Genomic DNA, 17739 nt, shown 5'->3' on the forward strand with positions numbered 1-17739 from the left:
CTGTAGCTGGTACAAGAGAGAGAGAGAGAGAGAGAGTCAAATCAGATATGGCAGTCCACAGATACCCATTGTAATAGGTTCAAAGAAATACATGTGAAGCGCAAGAACATGGATACAGTCTCAAATGAAAGCATAAAAACGCATACTTTCACAGCAGTTAATAATTGTGTTTTATAAGCATGAATAAAATATTCTTTCACTGTTGTGTTCGTGACCATTTATGATTTTGTGTTGATATGCCCTGTGACTGGCTGGTACGCAGTCCAATAGACCCTACTCACCAACGTCACAAAATGACGTGTCGCTGTATCCGGCCGCCATATTGTCCGTCATTGTTTAGCCCTATTCTCAATGGTTTCAATTAGTCGTGCAATTTATAGAGCAATTCATGGAAGCCCCGGCGTTATCTGATGCTGTAAACTCATTGGATGCGTTGCATAAAAGGTGTTATGTGGAAAAGCTTCAGTTTATCCATTCGCCAGATCCATATTTGATGCCTAAATCGATGTTTTTCGACCCGCTGTCTTCGCCGTCTCTGCCTGACATCTGCTACCCTGATATCTACAACTATCTTGTCCACAGAAACTCAGACTATTCTCAAGAAACTTTGAAAAACTTTAAGAGCAGCACTCTAAGCAACATTACCCCGTGTGACCCTTCCAATTTTCTAAAATGGCGACAATCAATAAAAAAAAAAAGTTGACTGCGACGCGTCAAGGATAGGTGCATATTGGACTATTTCTTCAATAAAATACACAACTGTGTCTGCCTCATTTGCAAAGAGACAGTCGCGGAAGATATGTAACGAGAAATTAAAGCAACTTGAAGCTAATTTAATTTCACAGCAGCAGTATTTCACAAGAGCCCGAGGGTCGAAAGAGAACGCCACAAAGGCGAGATCGTTGAAATTATGCATCAAAAATAATAATAATAAAGCAAATGTGACACACAGAAGGGCTTGCTAAAATTTCTTTAAATGTATTGTTCTACGTAAATCAGCCCAGGTAGCCCCCCACATTTTTACCACACCAAATCTGGCCCCCTTTGCAAAAAGTTTGGACACCCCTGTTTAACCGATGATCCGTAGACGAGGCCAGCTTCTTTCACTTGTTACCAGCTAAATATTATTCAAAAATTAAAGACGGTGGAAGAAATAAGCATCTTGAATTTGAAACGGTATGCTGTCGGCGATTAGCCTAGCAATGATCTTAATTGTGGTTGTCAGCGCAAAACCCTCTATATATATATTAAATGCATCTTACCAGATATAAAATGACTACTACATAATCTGTGGTAATCGTTTGGAGCCCAGTTTTCCCGTCGAATTGCAGTAGTCCATCTCGCTCTCCTCTCCGGGTCTCTCGGAATACGGTAGAACTTTAAGTCTCTACGTTTATCTTCTCTGTTATTGCAAACGACCGCCACACACGCCTTCACCATTTTGATCATTAATGTTAATAAACAATCAGCGAACGAAAATCAGAAACGAGCAGAAAAACACGCCATAATAGGAGGAATTTACGTAGCGGTAATGCATCAACACGACAAGTTGACGGACAATATGGCGCGGGGGCGTGGTTGTGACGTCACGTGAGTGGGGTCTATAGGTTCCAGATGGACTAGCTATGTCAAGATGACCGTAACAACGGAGGCAGTCCTTGAACATTTTATTTTCTCTAGAATAATGTTGCAGGTGCGGCTAAGTACTTGTGTACATAGGATGCAAGCCTACTGTGTGAACTTGAATGTTTGAACTACCGTTTTAAAGTACAGTACTCTGAACTGATGCTGGGTGCTGCCCTGTACTGAGGTACTCCTTTTTCAACAGAATCTGCACAAAATCCCACGAAGATGAAACAGACTTAACTTCTACGATGGCTCTCATGTTAATGCTGATTGTTGGTAAATTAACTCTTTAACTTAACAAAGGCTAGGTTCATACTACAGATCTTAATGCACGAATCCGATTTTTTCGTATTTTTCCGACTCGAGTCAGGCATTAACTTGACTGTCTGAACGGGACAAGTATCATAGAAGTGGACCATTTCAAATCCGATCTGAGTCACTTTCGTATGTGGTTCAAATCCGATCTGGGCCACATTTTTTTAGAACGTGACTGGCGGTCTGAACTGTCAAGACTCCCAAATCGGAATTCATGCAGCAATTATGTCAGCAAAGAGCAAGAGGCACGGAGGTTGGCAGCCATGTAGGCATTAGCGCCTAGCTTAAAATCTGCTTTTAAGCATGAAGCGGGCTTGACCACTGTCATAAAAAATAAAATGAAGAAAATAATAAGCCTTACAATTTTTTATTTTCATTCTGTGCGCCGAATGAGCAATATTTCATTATTGCACACATGACCTAGTCGGGGTAAACTGACGCACCCACGTCATTTCACGCACACACGTCAAGGCTCATATGTGTGCGTGTATGTTCTATCAGTCCATATAAACTTTGAAAAGAAGACTGAACGGGGATTATTAATGTCTGTTACTTGTGTCCTCTTTTTGGAATGTTTCTGCGCATGCGGGTCTCTTTGCTGAGCGCATCTCGCACTGCGAATTAGTGCGTATGCGTGATACTTGAACGGTCTCAATGGACAAAGGCAGTCTGAATGGGCACACCAAAAAAACAGATATGGCAAAAAAAAAATCAGAATTTGTGCATTAAGACCTGTAGTATGAACCTAGCCAAAGAAGCATGCTATCATTTAGTGAGATGGAATCAGGCTTTGGTCAACAACTTTGATTAAACCCAACCTTTTGTCAGTTTTATTTCTGGTAAAACAAGCAGCAGATGCAAAGCCTGTAACTTGCACGTGCACATAATGATGCACCGAGTTGACACACTTGTGAGTTAACAATGGCTCCAGGCAGCATGAGTGTCGTCATAAAATGCACTAACAAAGACAGGTGCATGTGTCTTAGGTGCAGAAACTAAGCAACAAGCCCAGATGTGCTTCTCATGAATGTTTTACAATCAAAACAGACCTACTTTTTATCTCTACCGTGCAAACAAACGGTGAGATGTTATCTGACTGATCGTCAGTACTGGGAATTCACTTGAACCATTTAAGAATTATTAATGACCAGTGGAAAATACTTTCAACTGTCGTCATCATAGAACCTTTGTTTACTGAACAGGTGAGACTTTCAGTATGAGAACAAAATTAAGCACAACTTAGTATAACAAAATAGTACAAGTAAAAGCACAAACCTTTTGGTTCATTTGGAAGCTTTTTGCTTTCTGTTGAACATGGTCTGATGATCCTAAGAACGTCTGAGCTTTATTTCATCTTGTAGCAGTGTGATAAGCACTTACTCACCTAGTCAGAATATGATTTTAGTCTGTCTCCAAAATGGTAATAAAAGAATGTTGAGGAAACTGTTCCACCACTTACACTTCATTTCAGATGACTTTATGGAAACAATTTTAGTAATGAAATGATGAAATGAGGGGAATGAAAAAAACAACGTTAAAGGCCTGACTTGTCGGATTAGGACGAGACTTGTCCACCTTCAGTATATTGTTATGTATATTGTGAAAAAAAATGCAGGCAGGCACAACAGCTTCCAGTCTTCTGGTAAACGAATAACATTTCTGAGTTTGACAGAGGGAATTTTTCTCAGTTGCTGGCCAATGAGAAAACGATCTGTATTTTTTTGTTTGAAAATTCTGTAGTTTACCACAAATGCATGCACCTTTTACTCAGTCCACAACCACATGCAACTGTTTCACAGTATTCAACACTGCCTGCCTAACCTCAAGAAGTGGCTGCTTGCAGCTGACTTGGGGTCAGTGGGCTGTTTGTTCTCACCATATCTAAGGAACTCTTGGTATTTCTCAGGTGGGTTTCGCGCTAAGATGCAAAGCAATGGCACACTCTTGCACCTAGGTAACAGTACACACAACCTGTCCAGACTGTCTTGGTGCAAAAGATAGCAAAATTGAACATCGAGCCTCACACTTGCATGTGACATGAGGCTCACTGATTCAAAACCTTGGGGAAGAATTCTGGAGCTCTTTTGACCTCACGTAGGTCAACAAGCAAGTGCTTCAGAGAAGTCAGATGGGGCTTTACAAAGCAAAGGCCCAGATAAAAAAATTGCTTTTTGTTTTTTGAATGGTGTTTTCTCAGCTCGCCGCATAGCCCAAACCATTCAAATCTCAAAAGGAGCGGAATTATCCCGCGATGCAGGGAATTTTTCATATGACCCCACCCCACCCCAAAATTTTCTGTTCTCCCATAAATGAAATGAATTTGGGAAAAAAAAAAAAAAATGGTACGGTACCCCCAAAACATTTCTAATGTCATTCATTCAATCATTCATGCCACTGACAGCCATATATATCCAAATTTTCCGTTCATTTTCAATGGAAGAAAACAGGTCCTTGTGAGTTTTGACCATTTACCATGACAGCCCATTGACATTCAACTGGCACCCAAGTAAAGTCGATGCCATTGACAGCCATGCATATTCATGCAATTGACAGCCATGTACGTCCAAATTTCCCATCCATTTTTAATGGCAGAAAAACCTGTGTGGTTGTGGTTTTTGACCAAAAACTTACCATTACAGCCCATTGACATTCAACTGGAGCCCAAGTAAGTCAATCAACAGGAAGTAACCTGATACCAACGGGACATGTCCCTGAAATGTCCCCAAATCAACAGGAAGTGAATTGATATCAACAGGACATGTCATATGATATTTAAACACCAACATTTTCAACCCCCCCCCAAATATATATAAATGATATATGATATGATATAATATAATATATGAATATTCACATGTTCATAGTAAGGCAATGACAAAATAAAGTGAGTTGAGGAGCTTGATTTAAACAAAAGTAGTGTTTTGTCTCATCAGTTGGAATCTATAGGCAATTACAAAGCTTCCTACCAGTGTCAATTATGTTTTTTCTCTATCTACGAGTCAACTAGCCTAATACTAACAGATAATGTGAAATGCCCTTGCTACTTTAACACATGAATCAGCAATATACAGATACGTACATTCTTGCTTTTCTGAGTGAAAAATGAACATACAGTAAGTATCTCTGCCTTGCTACTTTAATATGCTGCATCTCTTTCAGTATACCTCATTGTTGCCTAGGTAGTGATTCTCATGAAGCTAACCTGAACTACAGTGGTATGAAAAAGTAACTGAACCTTTTGGAATGTCTCACATTTCTGCATAAAATCTCCATCAAATGCGATCCTATCTCTGTTAAAATCACACAGATGAAAATACGATGTCTGCTTTAACTAAAACCACCCAAACATTTATAGGTTTTCATATTTTAATGAGGATAGCATGCAAACAATGACAGAATGGGGAAAAAAGACTTAAAGAGCAACTGAAACCAAACATTTTAAGTCAGGTGTGTGCCCAATAACTGATGAGTGGTTTAAATCTGCCCTGCCCACTATAAAACATACACTTGGTCAGAAATGTCTTGATGAGAAGCATTGTCTGATGTACAGTATATCATGGCTCGGTCAAAAGAGCTGTCTAAAGAGCTGTGATCAAGGAGTGTTGATTTGTATAAAACTGGGAAAGGTTGCATAATCATCCCTAAAAGTCTGGATGCCCATCAATCGACAATCAGAGAAGTTGACTATAAATGGAGAGAGTTTAACACTGTTGGTTCTCTCCCACAGAGTGGCCGTCCACCAAAGATGACACCAAGAGTTCAGTGCAGATTACTCAGAGAGGTAAAAAAAAAAAAACCTAGAGTGTCTACTAAACACTTACAGAAGTCACTGGCACAGTCCAATATTTCAGTGCACACATTAACTATATGTAAAACTATGGCCAAGAATGGTGTTCATGGGAAGACTCCACGGAGGAAGCCACTGCTGTCTAAAATAAAACATTGATGCTCGTTAAATGTTCACAAAAACGCACTTGGACACTCCACAGAAATTTCGCATAGTATTTTGTGTACTGATGAAACCAAAGTTGAATTGTTTGGGAGTAACACACAACGTCATGTGTGAAGGAAAAATGGAACAGCTCACCAACATTACCACCTCATCCCCACCGTGAAGCATGGTGGAGGGAGCATCGTCATTTGGGGCTGTTTGCTGCCTCAGGTCCTGGACAACTTGCAATCATGAATGAAAGAATGAATTCAAAAGTTTACCAGGATGTTTTGCTGGAAAACCTGAGGCCATATGTCAGACAGTTGAAGCTGAAAAGAGGATGGATCAAGACAACAAGACAATGATAAAAAACAAGAACTAAATCAACTTAAAAATGGTTTCAGAAGAACAGCATACACGTTTTGGAGTGACCAAGTCAAAGTCCAGACTTGAGCCCAATTAAGATGCTGTGGCATTACCTAGAGACAGCGATTCATACCAGACATCCCAGGAATCTGACCTCACTACAGCAGTTTTGTAGAGAAGAATGGGCCAAGATTAGTCCAGATCGATGTGCCAGACTGATCTACAGCTACAGGAAGCGTCTGGTTTAAGTTATTGCTGCCAAAGGGGGGAGGAGGGGGGCAAAAAATATTAAATGTGATGGTTCACTTACTTTTTTCCCCCTTCTGTCATTGTTTGCACACTATCTTCATTAAAATATGAAAACCTATAAATGTTTGGGTGGTTTTAGATAAAGCAGACACGTGCAGAAATGTGAGAAATTCCAAAAGGTTCAGATACTTTTTCATACCACCAAATGTCTTTGAAGATTTTAGGGATTTAGTCCTAAAAACCGGAAATAGCTCATTTTTAGTTGAAAGATGGTTATGTCTATTTTGTGGCCCAGTCCACGAATTGTTACCAAAATAGTATATTGTATGTTTTCTAACAGATTTTCAAGTTGTAAATTCATAATGCATCCACGAAAGGCTTTGATGTTTTCACCTCGATACAGCATCATGAATGTTATATTTATAAACAATAATTTAGCAGGTTATGATAAGGTATAAATTAAGCCTGAACGATATATCGTTTAGACATCGCCATCGCGATGTGCGTGTGCGCGATAGTCCCATCGCAAGCACGTGCGATAGTTTTTCTTTTTTTTGATCCACATACGCCTCACTTTCTGGTCTGCGCACAGCCTCCTACCCTCCTTCTCCCAGCCTTTTGATCCTTTCAGTCACTGGGCACAACGATGGCTTTGATCTGGCCAAAGAAGCAGACTTCACACGGGCATCTGTCAATCATCGTTTAACTTCTTAAACAGTTGCAAGGAAGCCGCGCTGGAATGAATGTGTGTACTGTGGGGACGTTGGAGACATTTAAATGCCAGAAGTGATCATGAGGAGTTTGAAATTTCTACATGTCACTTCAACGGTCACAGCTAAAGTAGATAAACAGAAGCATTTAATAAAGCCAAGCATTTATCTGCTACAGTACTTTATTCTTGTTCAAAAATGATTTGGTTGGACAGTTATGTTTAAAACTTATCATAATTATGACATTTGAAGTGCTTAAAAACCATTTATGAGAAAGTGAGAGAAGTGAGAAAAAAACATGTCTTTTATGTATCTCTTTCCAATGCTAAATCTGAATAAATACATTGGGCACAAAACACACACACACACACAAAAAAAAAAAAAAAAAAAAAAAAAATGGGGGGGTGCGCTACTTCGCAGTTTTTCACTTATCGCGGCAGGTTCTGGTCCTCATTAACCGCGAAAAACAAGGGATGACTGTACACTGTGGTGATGGTGAGTCATCTAAAGTCTTTCCAAACAGCTATTTAAGTCATCTTCTGAAAATTTCTTGAAAAAAAAAATATATACATTTTTTTTAATATCGCAATATAATATCGCAATCTATCGCAAATCCAAAAAAAATCACAGCAATAGTTTTTTCCAATATCGTTCAGGCCTAGTGTAAATGTTTCTTAATGTGTTTAAAAAAATATTTGAGAAGATTCACTGAGTTCAGTGTTTGTTGTTGTTGTTGTTGTTTTTTTTTAAGATATTCTAACCCATAATGCACCACAAAAAAAGGCAAGACAAAAGATGAACACATTCGCATCTTTCGTGGCACGCCAGACCCACTTAGAGTGTTTGTTGCCAAAAAGCTCAATCTTGGTCTCACACAAAAATACACACGGTCCCAGGCTTCAACTGGCACCGTGTGCTTTGGTCGGATGAGACCAAGATTGAGCTGAAAAGCACCTCATACCCACTGTGAAGTATGGGGGTGGGTCAGTGATGCTGTGGGGCTGTTTCGCTTGCAAAGGCCCTGGGAACCTTGTTAGGGTGCATGGCATCATGAATGCTTTGAAATACCAGGACATTTTAAATCAGCATCTGTTGCCCTCTGCCCGAAAGTTGAAGATGGGTCGTCACTGGGTCTTTCAGCAAGACAATGACCCTAAACATATGGCCAAATCTACATGGAAATGGTTCAACAGACACAAAATCAAACTCCTCCCATGGCCATCTCAGTCCCCAGACCTTGTTTTGTTGGCAAAAGGGGGTTGTACAAAGTATTCACACCAGGGGTGCTAATAATTGTGACACACCTTATTTGATGTCAAATAATTTTTTCTTTATGTGGGATTTTTTTCCCCACTGATTGAGTGCACTTGTATTGAAGGTTGGATTTTTCTCTTTTTTTCCCATTAAGGTCCCATATTATTTGAATTAAAAAAAAATATATATGAGAAGCTAAAAACACATCTTTTTCAGGGGTGCCAATAATTATGGAGGGTACTGTATGATCCTTACTATAATGTGTAATACTACATCTTTTTTAGACATTAATCAATTAGATATTTTACTGTAAATAGAATATTCGGGAGCTCAAACTATTGATGAAAAAATAATTACTGAGTCAGCGTAGCATTCTGGTTTTTTTTAGGATAGCTTTGGTAAATGTCCTTCATTACCATAATGCATAGCTTTCATGAGAATCACCCTATGTTGCATACAAAGAGTTACATTGAAAGTACGAAACTCAAAATTTTGTTTTTAAGATTCTCAACAAGCACGTACTGTTAGTGTTCAAATGAAGAAATTGTTTCTAAGGTAAATATACAATAGTAGAGGACTTCTCATATCCAGTAAAAACAACATAATGATTGGTTGAAAATCTGTGATCCTGCAGGGGAGTGAACAAGTAACTGTGATATGGTGGAGGAACACGTTTAAAGTGAAGCAAAAAGGTTCTATGTATAAAGAAAAAAGTTTAAAGTATAAAGCAATGTGTCTGTGTGTGTGTTTGCATTTGCAGGGAAAATCTTTGTGAATTCCAGCAAGGCTGTGAGGAGTAGAGTCTGGAAAGTCCAGGCTGACTCAGTGCGGTGTCACCCCCACAGATTACAGCGAGCCAGCTAGACGATGAGCGAGAAAGGCAGACAGGCAGACAGCAAGGCAACAGGCACGCTGTCTGAAAACGCAGCTGAAGTATTATTAGACGCGTTCATGTTTTCTGGCTGCTTTCACCTTGCAGGCAGCTGCCCCATCAGCAACCCCCCCATCACTTCCTTTGTGAGACATTTGAAGGCTTTTGAAGCCTAAAAGACGGCGAAAAGGATCTGAAGATCAGTGCCTTTTGATCATGAGCTTGAGCATTGTGTCCTTTGTTCCAGAGATGAGTGAGTTAAAATAACCGTCAGTTATTTGGCAGCAGAATACAGTGCTTTTGTGTGCTGTGTGACTCCTGTTTGGATACAGATTGAACGAGGCATCTGAATTTTGTATGATCTTCTCAGAATAAAACAATAACAAAGACATTTAAAAGTAACCCTTGATTGAGTGATGCATTTTGTGGCACATTAACAATATTACAATGGAAGATAAGATTCCTGTCATTCTCAAGCAGTATCTCCAAGTTTCACATTCACGCACGCCTTGGACACAACCAATGACTGGGTCTTAAGGCTGATTTCTGCATGACAGTGGACCTACTCCATTAACGCAGACCCGATTTGGACCCTACACTGTAGCCTGACATGCGCCTCCAAAGAATCCTGACTATGCGTCACGTCAACGTGTTGTGACGTGAACGTCAAAGGACTGTGTTTGGTCCACTCACAACGTTGTTTCATAGTTAGTGTAGGCGTTTAATGTATTTCTTGTTGTTGTTTGTGCTTCTTCTGTCTGTCTCATTTTCTTTTGTCCCCCCATAACCCCTTCTTGTTTGCTGCTTTCCCCTAATAAACGAGGCAAGTTTAATGATCACAATGGGAGAATGTCATACTCCCATGTGATACATTAAGACTGTTCAGACCAATCGGACACTCAGATTTCCATTCTCTGTGTCAAGCAGCTGAATAGGACACGTTCAAATACAGTGCCTTGCAAAAGTATTCGGCCCCCTTGAATCTTGCAACCTTTCGCCACATTTCAGGCTTCAAACATAAAGATATGAAATTTAATTTTTTTGTCAAGAATCAACAACAAGTGGGACACAATCGTGAAGTGGAACAACATTTATTGGATAATTTAAACTTTTTTAACAAATAGAAAACTGAAAAGTGGGGCGTGCGATATTATTCGGCCCCTTTACTTTCAGTGCAGCAAACACACTCCAGAAGTTCAGTGAGGATCTCTGAATGATCCAGTGTTGTCCTAAATGACCGATGATGATAAATAGAATCCACCTGTGTGTAATCAAGTCTCTGTATAAATGCACCTGCTCTGTGATAGTCTCAGGGTTCTGTTTAAAGTGCAGAGAGCATTAAGAAAACCAAGGAACACACCAGGCAGGTCTGAGATACTGTTGTGGAGAAGTTTAAAGCCGGATTTGGATACAAAAAGATTTCTCAAGCTTTAAACATCTCAAGGAGCCCTGTGCAAGCCATCATATTGAAATGGAAGGAGCATCAGACCACTGCAAATCTACCAAGACCCGGCCGTCCTTCCAAACTTTCTTCTCAAACAAGGAGAAAACTGATCAGAGATGCAGCCAAGAGGCCCATGATCACTCTGGATGAACTGCAGAGATCTACAGCTGAGGTGGGAGAGTCTGTCCATAGGACAACAATCAGTCGTACGCTGCACAAATCTGGCCTTTATGGAAGAGTGGCAAGAAGAAAGCCATTTCTCAAAGATATCCATAAAAAGTCTTGTTTAAAGTTTGCCACAAGCCACCTGGGAGACACACATAACATGTGGAAGAAGGTGCTCTGGTCAGATGAAACCAAAATTGAACTTTTTGGCCACAATGCAAAACGATATGTTTGGCGTAAAAGCAACACAGCTCATCACCCTGAACACACCATCCCCACTGTCAAACATGGTGGTGGCAGCATCATGGTTTGGGCCTGCTTTTCTTCAGCAGGGACAGGGAAGATGGTTAAAATTGACGGGAAGATGGATGCAGCCAAATACAGGAACATTCTGGAAGAAAACCTGTTGGTATCTGCACAAGACCTGAGACTGGGACGGAGATTTATCTTCCAACAGGACAATGATCCAAAACATAAAGCCAAATCTACAATGGAATGGTTCAAAAATAAACGTATCCAGGTGTTAGAATGGCCAAGTCAAAGTCCAGACCTGAATCCAATCCAGAATCTGTGGAAAGAGCTGAAGACTGCTGTTCACAAACACTCTCCATCCAACCTCACTGAGCTCGAGCTGTTTTGCAAGGAAGAATGGGCAAGAATGTCAGTCTCTCGATGTGCAAAACTGATAGAAACATACCCCAAGCGACTTGCAGCTGTAATTGGAGCAAAAGGTGGCGCTACAAAGTATTAACGCAAGGGGGTCGAATAATATTGCACGCCCCACTTTTCAGTTTTTTATTTGTTAAAAAAGTTTAAATTATCCAATAAATTTTGTTCCACTTCACGATTGTGTCCCACTTGTTGTTGATTCTTGACAAAAAATTAAAATTTTATATCTTTATGTTTGAAGCCTGAAATGTGGCGAAAGGTTGCAAGGTTCAAGGGGGCCGAATACTTTTGCAAGGCACTGTAATAATAAAAAAATAAAGAATGTTGTTTCTGGTTGAGCACAACAACAACACCATTTTAAAGCATTCAAACACCTCTACAAACATCTTCTGTGTCGCCTACGCCACAACATTTGTAATAACAACATTTGTTGTTCAGTATTGATTAGCTGCAACTCCAAATACACACGTTCCGTTGCCATTGCTGTCTATGACCGGAGGCAAACTAAAGGAATTCAACAAGAGTCCCCTAAAATCGTACATAGACAAAGCCCCCTAAGGTGGCTTGGCAGGAAATTACAGAGCAAAGCGTTCCCTTGACGTAGAAGTTCGAATATTCAATGACAACGTAGGGTCTACGCCATTGCTCGCTGTCAACGGAACGCAGAAGCATAAATCAGCCCTTAACCGAAACCGTTTTCTTGTACCAGTCATAGACTTCATAATGATATTGACAGGTCACATTCATCAGACTCTGGGCCACGCCTTCAAGTAGGAGGCCGTCCTACACTCCGTTACAGTCGGTTGAAGTCGGTCGCAGTTATTCTCCAATGCCAGATTTAGGTTGAAAAAGTATGAAAGCTGTACCGCATACAAACAGGAAGGATTGTCTCAGGAGTGATTTGTTCGAGGATTCAAGGTAATGATTCTATTTTGCGTACCATGCCTGCATTTTGAAACGTCGTGAAAAAATCAATGGGAGAAATTGACCGCTACGACATTGGCGTCATAATTCACAATATTTACGTAAAATAAATGCAAACTCCCCGTTTTTTTGCTTTTAAACAAGAATTGATCCATATCTATAAAGAATTCAGGGATTTAAGAATTTATTCCCAAAAATGTCAACATAAAAAGCTTCTTGTGGCGTCACAGCGGCTTAAAGACTAAAGGCCGAGTTATACTTCCGCGTCAGACCTGCGCCGTCAAGGAAGACCCGATTTACGACCCTGCGCCGTAGCCTGACGCAATCCTATTGATTTTTCAAACCCTAGCGTCAGCCTAGTGTCACGTCAACGCATGAGACGTAGAGGAAATTGACTGTGATTGGTTCGCTCAGACTGTTGTTTCCGGTTCAGTGTGAAATCACCGCCATTGTAAAACATTATTTTTCTACAGGCAAAAATTGACCAAGCCGACGGGAGTATCATCGAAGAGCAAGTCTCGTCAAGACATTATTATGATTGCCAAATGGCAAGGTCGGCGATTGAAAAAAAAATGGAAGAACCACCGAAACGTGTGTTCGGAATCGAGTGGCCACACGAAGCGGTGACTCGGGTCGGCCAAAAACTGCCAACTTTTTTTCCACTTCATGTCGTATTTTTGGTTGGTGCTCTTCACAATTTATTGTGTACATATGTTTGCTGTGAGTCTGTGACTTATTGACGTGTCACACTTCAAGTATATGAAGAATAAAGCACAGGTTTGCTGTCAAAAGTGTTGTTTTTATCTTTAATTTTCAATAACAGACAGTTCACACACGACACATCATCACTGATTGAGAGTGCCTCGGTGCTTTTTATGATAACGTTAAAATCAAGGCTCCCAACGCAGTTTGGGAAGTTCCATAGACGCCAGAAATCTGCTATGGCCGGTTGTACGACACGGCAAACAAATCGGGCTGGAGGGCTTTGCAGACCTTGGACGCAGTGCTCAACGCCAGTTTGGAGCTAGCCGCCACAAATAGCTGTCTCCACCCGAGTCTAGAACTCTCTGTGTGGTATCAAAAGTCGGCCAGACCGCCTCGAAACCGTCTTCTGCGGCGCCTGCCCTTCCACATTTGTATTATCAACATTTATTCAATGTTGATGAGCAGAAGATTTACATTCTAGCGTTCCATCTTGCATTGTTTATTTTTTCTCCGTTAAACTAGACAAGCGGAAGTCAACAAGCATGAACCAAAACCGTACAAACATAACGCCACACCCCTCTAGTGGCTTGGCGGCGAATTACAGAGCAACGTGTTCCCTCACCGCTGAACTATCGAATGCTCATTGACGCCGTAATCACTTTGTCGTCACCGTAATCACTTCGCCGTCACCGAAACGCAGGAGTAAAACTCAGGCTTAACAGCACATTCGACATATTTACATAAAATAAATGCTAACTGCCTGTTTTTTTGTTGTTGTTGTTGCTTTTAACCAAGAATCGAGACCGTTTTGCGTTCATATGTATAAAGAATTCAGGGATTTAAGCATTTATTCCCAAAAATTTCAACGTAAAAAGCTCTTTGTGGCGATAAGGCGGTACTACAGTGGTTTAAAGACTAGCAGCACATTTGATATATTTATGTAAAATAAATGCTAACTGCCTGTTTTATTTTGCTTTTAACCAATAATCAAGACTGTTTATGTCCATATTAGGGCTGTCAAAATTATCGTGTTAACGGGCGTTAATTAATTTTTTTAATTAATCACGTTAAAATATTTGACGCAATTAACGCACATTCCCTGCTCAAACAGATTAAAATGACAGCACAGTGCAATGCCAACTTGTTACTTGTGTTTTTTGGAGTTTTGTCGCCCTCTGCTGGTGCTTGGGTGCGACTGATTTTATGGGCTTAAGCACCCATGAGCATTGTGTAATTATTGACATCAACAATGGCGGGCTACTAGTTTATTTTTTGATTGAAAATTTCACAAATTTTATTAAAACGAAAACATTAAGAGGGGTTTTAATATAAAATTTCTATAACTTGTACTAACATTTATCTTTTAAGAACTACAAGTCTTTCTATCAATGGATCGCTTTAACAGAATGATAATAATATTAATGCCATCTTGTTGATTTATTGTTATAATAAACAAATACAGTACTTATGTACCGTATGTTGAATGTATATATCCATCTTGTGTCTTATCTTTCCATTCCAACAATAATTTACAGAAAAATATGGCATATTTTATAGATGGTTTGAATTGCAATTAATTACGATTAATTACGATTAATTATTTTTTAAGATGTAATTAACTCGATTAAAAATTTTAATCGTTTGACAGCCCTAGTCCATATCTATGGAGAATTCGGGGATTTAAGCATTTATTCCCAAAAATTTCAACGTAAAAAGCTCCTTGTGATGTAAGGGCAGCGCCACAGTGGCTTAAGACTAGCAGCACATTCGACATATTTAGGTAAAATAAATGCTAACTGCCCGTTTTTTAATTTTTTTTTTATGCTTTTAACCAAGAATCGAGACTGTTTTATGTCCATATCTAAAAATAATTCAGGGATTTAAGCATTTATTCACAAGAACTTTCAACGTATAACGCCTTTTGTCTGTGTTTCCACTTGGTCAGCTTTCACGGAGATAGGCCCCCTATTAATCGGCCCTGCACCCTGTGTGCCGTCAATATATATGAAGTCTATGTACCAGTATATGTACAGTGTATAGTGTAATATTACAGTAATTTGGTGTATGCCTGTTGGACACAAAAGCATTGTTGTTTTAGCGTGGATGTACATTCAGTACAAGCACTGAAGACATTTTGCAGACTTGCCCATCATGTTTAGCATTGCAATAATATTTCTAGTACCGTATTTTTCGGACTATAAGTCTTTTTTTTTTCATAGTTTGACTGGGAGTGCGACTTATACTCTGGAGCAACTTATGTGTGAAATTATTAACACATTATGATATCATTTCACATGTTATTTTGGTGTTTTGGAGTGACACTGATGGTTTGGTAAACTTGTCAGCATGTTCTTTATGCTATAGTTATCTGAATAACTCTTAATAGCTATGTTACGTGAACATACAGGCCACGATCGCATTTAGTTGTTCATGCATCATGTAACATTATCATACTGTACACTTATTCAGCATGTTGTTCTCTATTGTATTTTTATTTTAAATTGCCTTTCAGGATGACATATCTGTTCTATGTGTTGGATTTTATCAAGTAAATTTCCCCCGGAAATGCGACCTATACTCGAGTGCGACTTATATATTTTTTCTTCTTCGTTGGGCATTTTATGGCTGGTGCGACTTATACTCAGGTGCGACTTATAGTCCGAAAAATATGGTAATACCAGCAAAAGATATGGCTCTCCTTGTATCCGTTACGTTTGTTAGCCCAAAACACTAAACTGAAGATCAATGCAAAGATCAAGATTTTATCGCAAATTGTATTGTTATTTTTTTAAAGACCTGCTTAGCTAAGGCTTTGTTCAGACAGCAGGTATTTTTTTAGGAATTAAATTTCCACTGACACCAGTTTTAAAATGTTAGCATTTGAAAATTCCAGAATGCTCTTGTCAAGTAAGATAGTGGCCGCCATCTGTTATCAAACTATAACGTCTTCTAATGGTACAGTCGAAAATGTTCCACGTGAAAAAACAAAACAAAACAAAAAAAACCCCACATACCTCAGTATCATAAAACCATGTTCAATTATCACTTAAATTTATATGGAGAAAGAAAGAAATGGAATTGAGACAAACGGTAAGCTAAAAAGAAAAAAAAGTGTTTAAAATGGCATGCCATTAAACTTCTTTGCTCGAACAGGTATGGTTTACTTCAAAATACTTCCTTTTTTGTTGTTGTTGTAGAAAGAAGCGCTGATATTACTCACAGCCAGTGGCACGTTGGTAATTGATCTACTGCAAGTGGACGCAATTAGTCCACCAAGGGCCAAAGTGGGTGCAGGTTTTTGGCCAACCGAACAATAGAACACCTTTTTTACAATTCCAGTGTCTTACAAGTAGGGTTGGGACGATACGGATAACTCACGATTTGATACTGTGACAATATGTGGCGCACAATAATCATAACATCGCGATACACAATATCTACGGTATTCGATATATTGTAAGAAATTTCTTCAACAATATACAGTACGTGCAAGAAAAATAAAATATCTATAAATGTCTGTAATTTTGCATTTATTCAATGCCAAAACAATGTACAGACACATGCATTTGCATAGTGCCTCACTGCACTAGTCTAGAAAATGTAAACACTTCATAGGTGGACAATTAATGTGCATGAACGACAATAACATATTTTATGTATACCAGGAGAGAAATCAGAATTAACTAAACTTTGCATCGTACTTCACTGCCTCCTAGTCTTGTAAATGAAATCACTTTACAGCTGGAAAAGTTAAAGTGTATGGACATTAATAAGGACCCAGAGCGGCCCTTTGTAGAATAATTGCTCACCTCTGATCTACAGATATGCAGTGACGTATGAGTGAAAGTGACATTTTAACTTTTACTTTAAAATTTTGCCTTTGGCATCTTATCTAAAAGGCAACATTGTTCGGTTTTCATACATAATTTTATTGGCAAATGGAATTTGTAGTGCATTTTTTTCTGCTTTAGTCAGAAATTATCACATCAAGGCCTACCTCAAGAGTAAAACCCGACATTTTGCCAGCTATGACAAAACATGTAAAAACATAACAAACTGAGTGGAATCTTTATTGCTGTGATTAAGACAAACTACTTTGTTACATCATCTACCTTCGACCAGACATTGCCTCCTGTTAACATGACAAAATGTACCTTCATCCTGTTTGTATAATGTGGCCAGCTGAGTGAACAAAATGACAGCAACATTGTATGACTCTAATATAGGTGAGGTGAGGATAATAGCGCTCTCTGTGCGCAACATCCCCATGGTTTCTCATAAATGCTTATTATTAACAAAATGATGCGCTTCCGTTCTTCAGAACAAAAAATATCTTTCTCGGCACTGTGTGCTCCTGAAGCAGAAGTCAATGTCTTAAATTGAACATTTTTTTCATAGCACTTGTCCTCATTGGGTTGAGTTGAAGCTTTTACCCTGGTGACTTAACGTTAACTTAACTGGTCGCCAAGCAGTCACGTGGCACTTAAAGACAAAGAACCATTCACACATA

The 17739-nt window shown here is 39.3% G+C and overlaps 1 long non-coding RNA gene across 1 annotated transcript in view; it reads left to right on the plus strand.

The window, feature by feature from the left end:
- Positions 1 to 10213, plus strand: part of LOC130912867 (uncharacterized) — a 35147-nt gene extending 24934 nt beyond the window's left edge. Inside the window, exon 3 of the long non-coding RNA XR_009062655.1 lies at positions 9212 to 10213. This is a non-coding gene — a long non-coding RNA (uncharacterized LOC130912867). The remainder of the gene's footprint in view (positions 1 to 9211) is intronic.
- Positions 10214 to 17739: the final 7526 nt, after the last annotated feature.

Source organism: Corythoichthys intestinalis, chromosome 3 (genome assembly GCF_030265065.1).
Source record: "Corythoichthys intestinalis isolate RoL2023-P3 chromosome 3, ASM3026506v1, whole genome shotgun sequence".
Lineage (NCBI taxonomy): Eukaryota > Metazoa > Chordata > Actinopteri > Syngnathiformes > Syngnathidae > Corythoichthys > Corythoichthys intestinalis.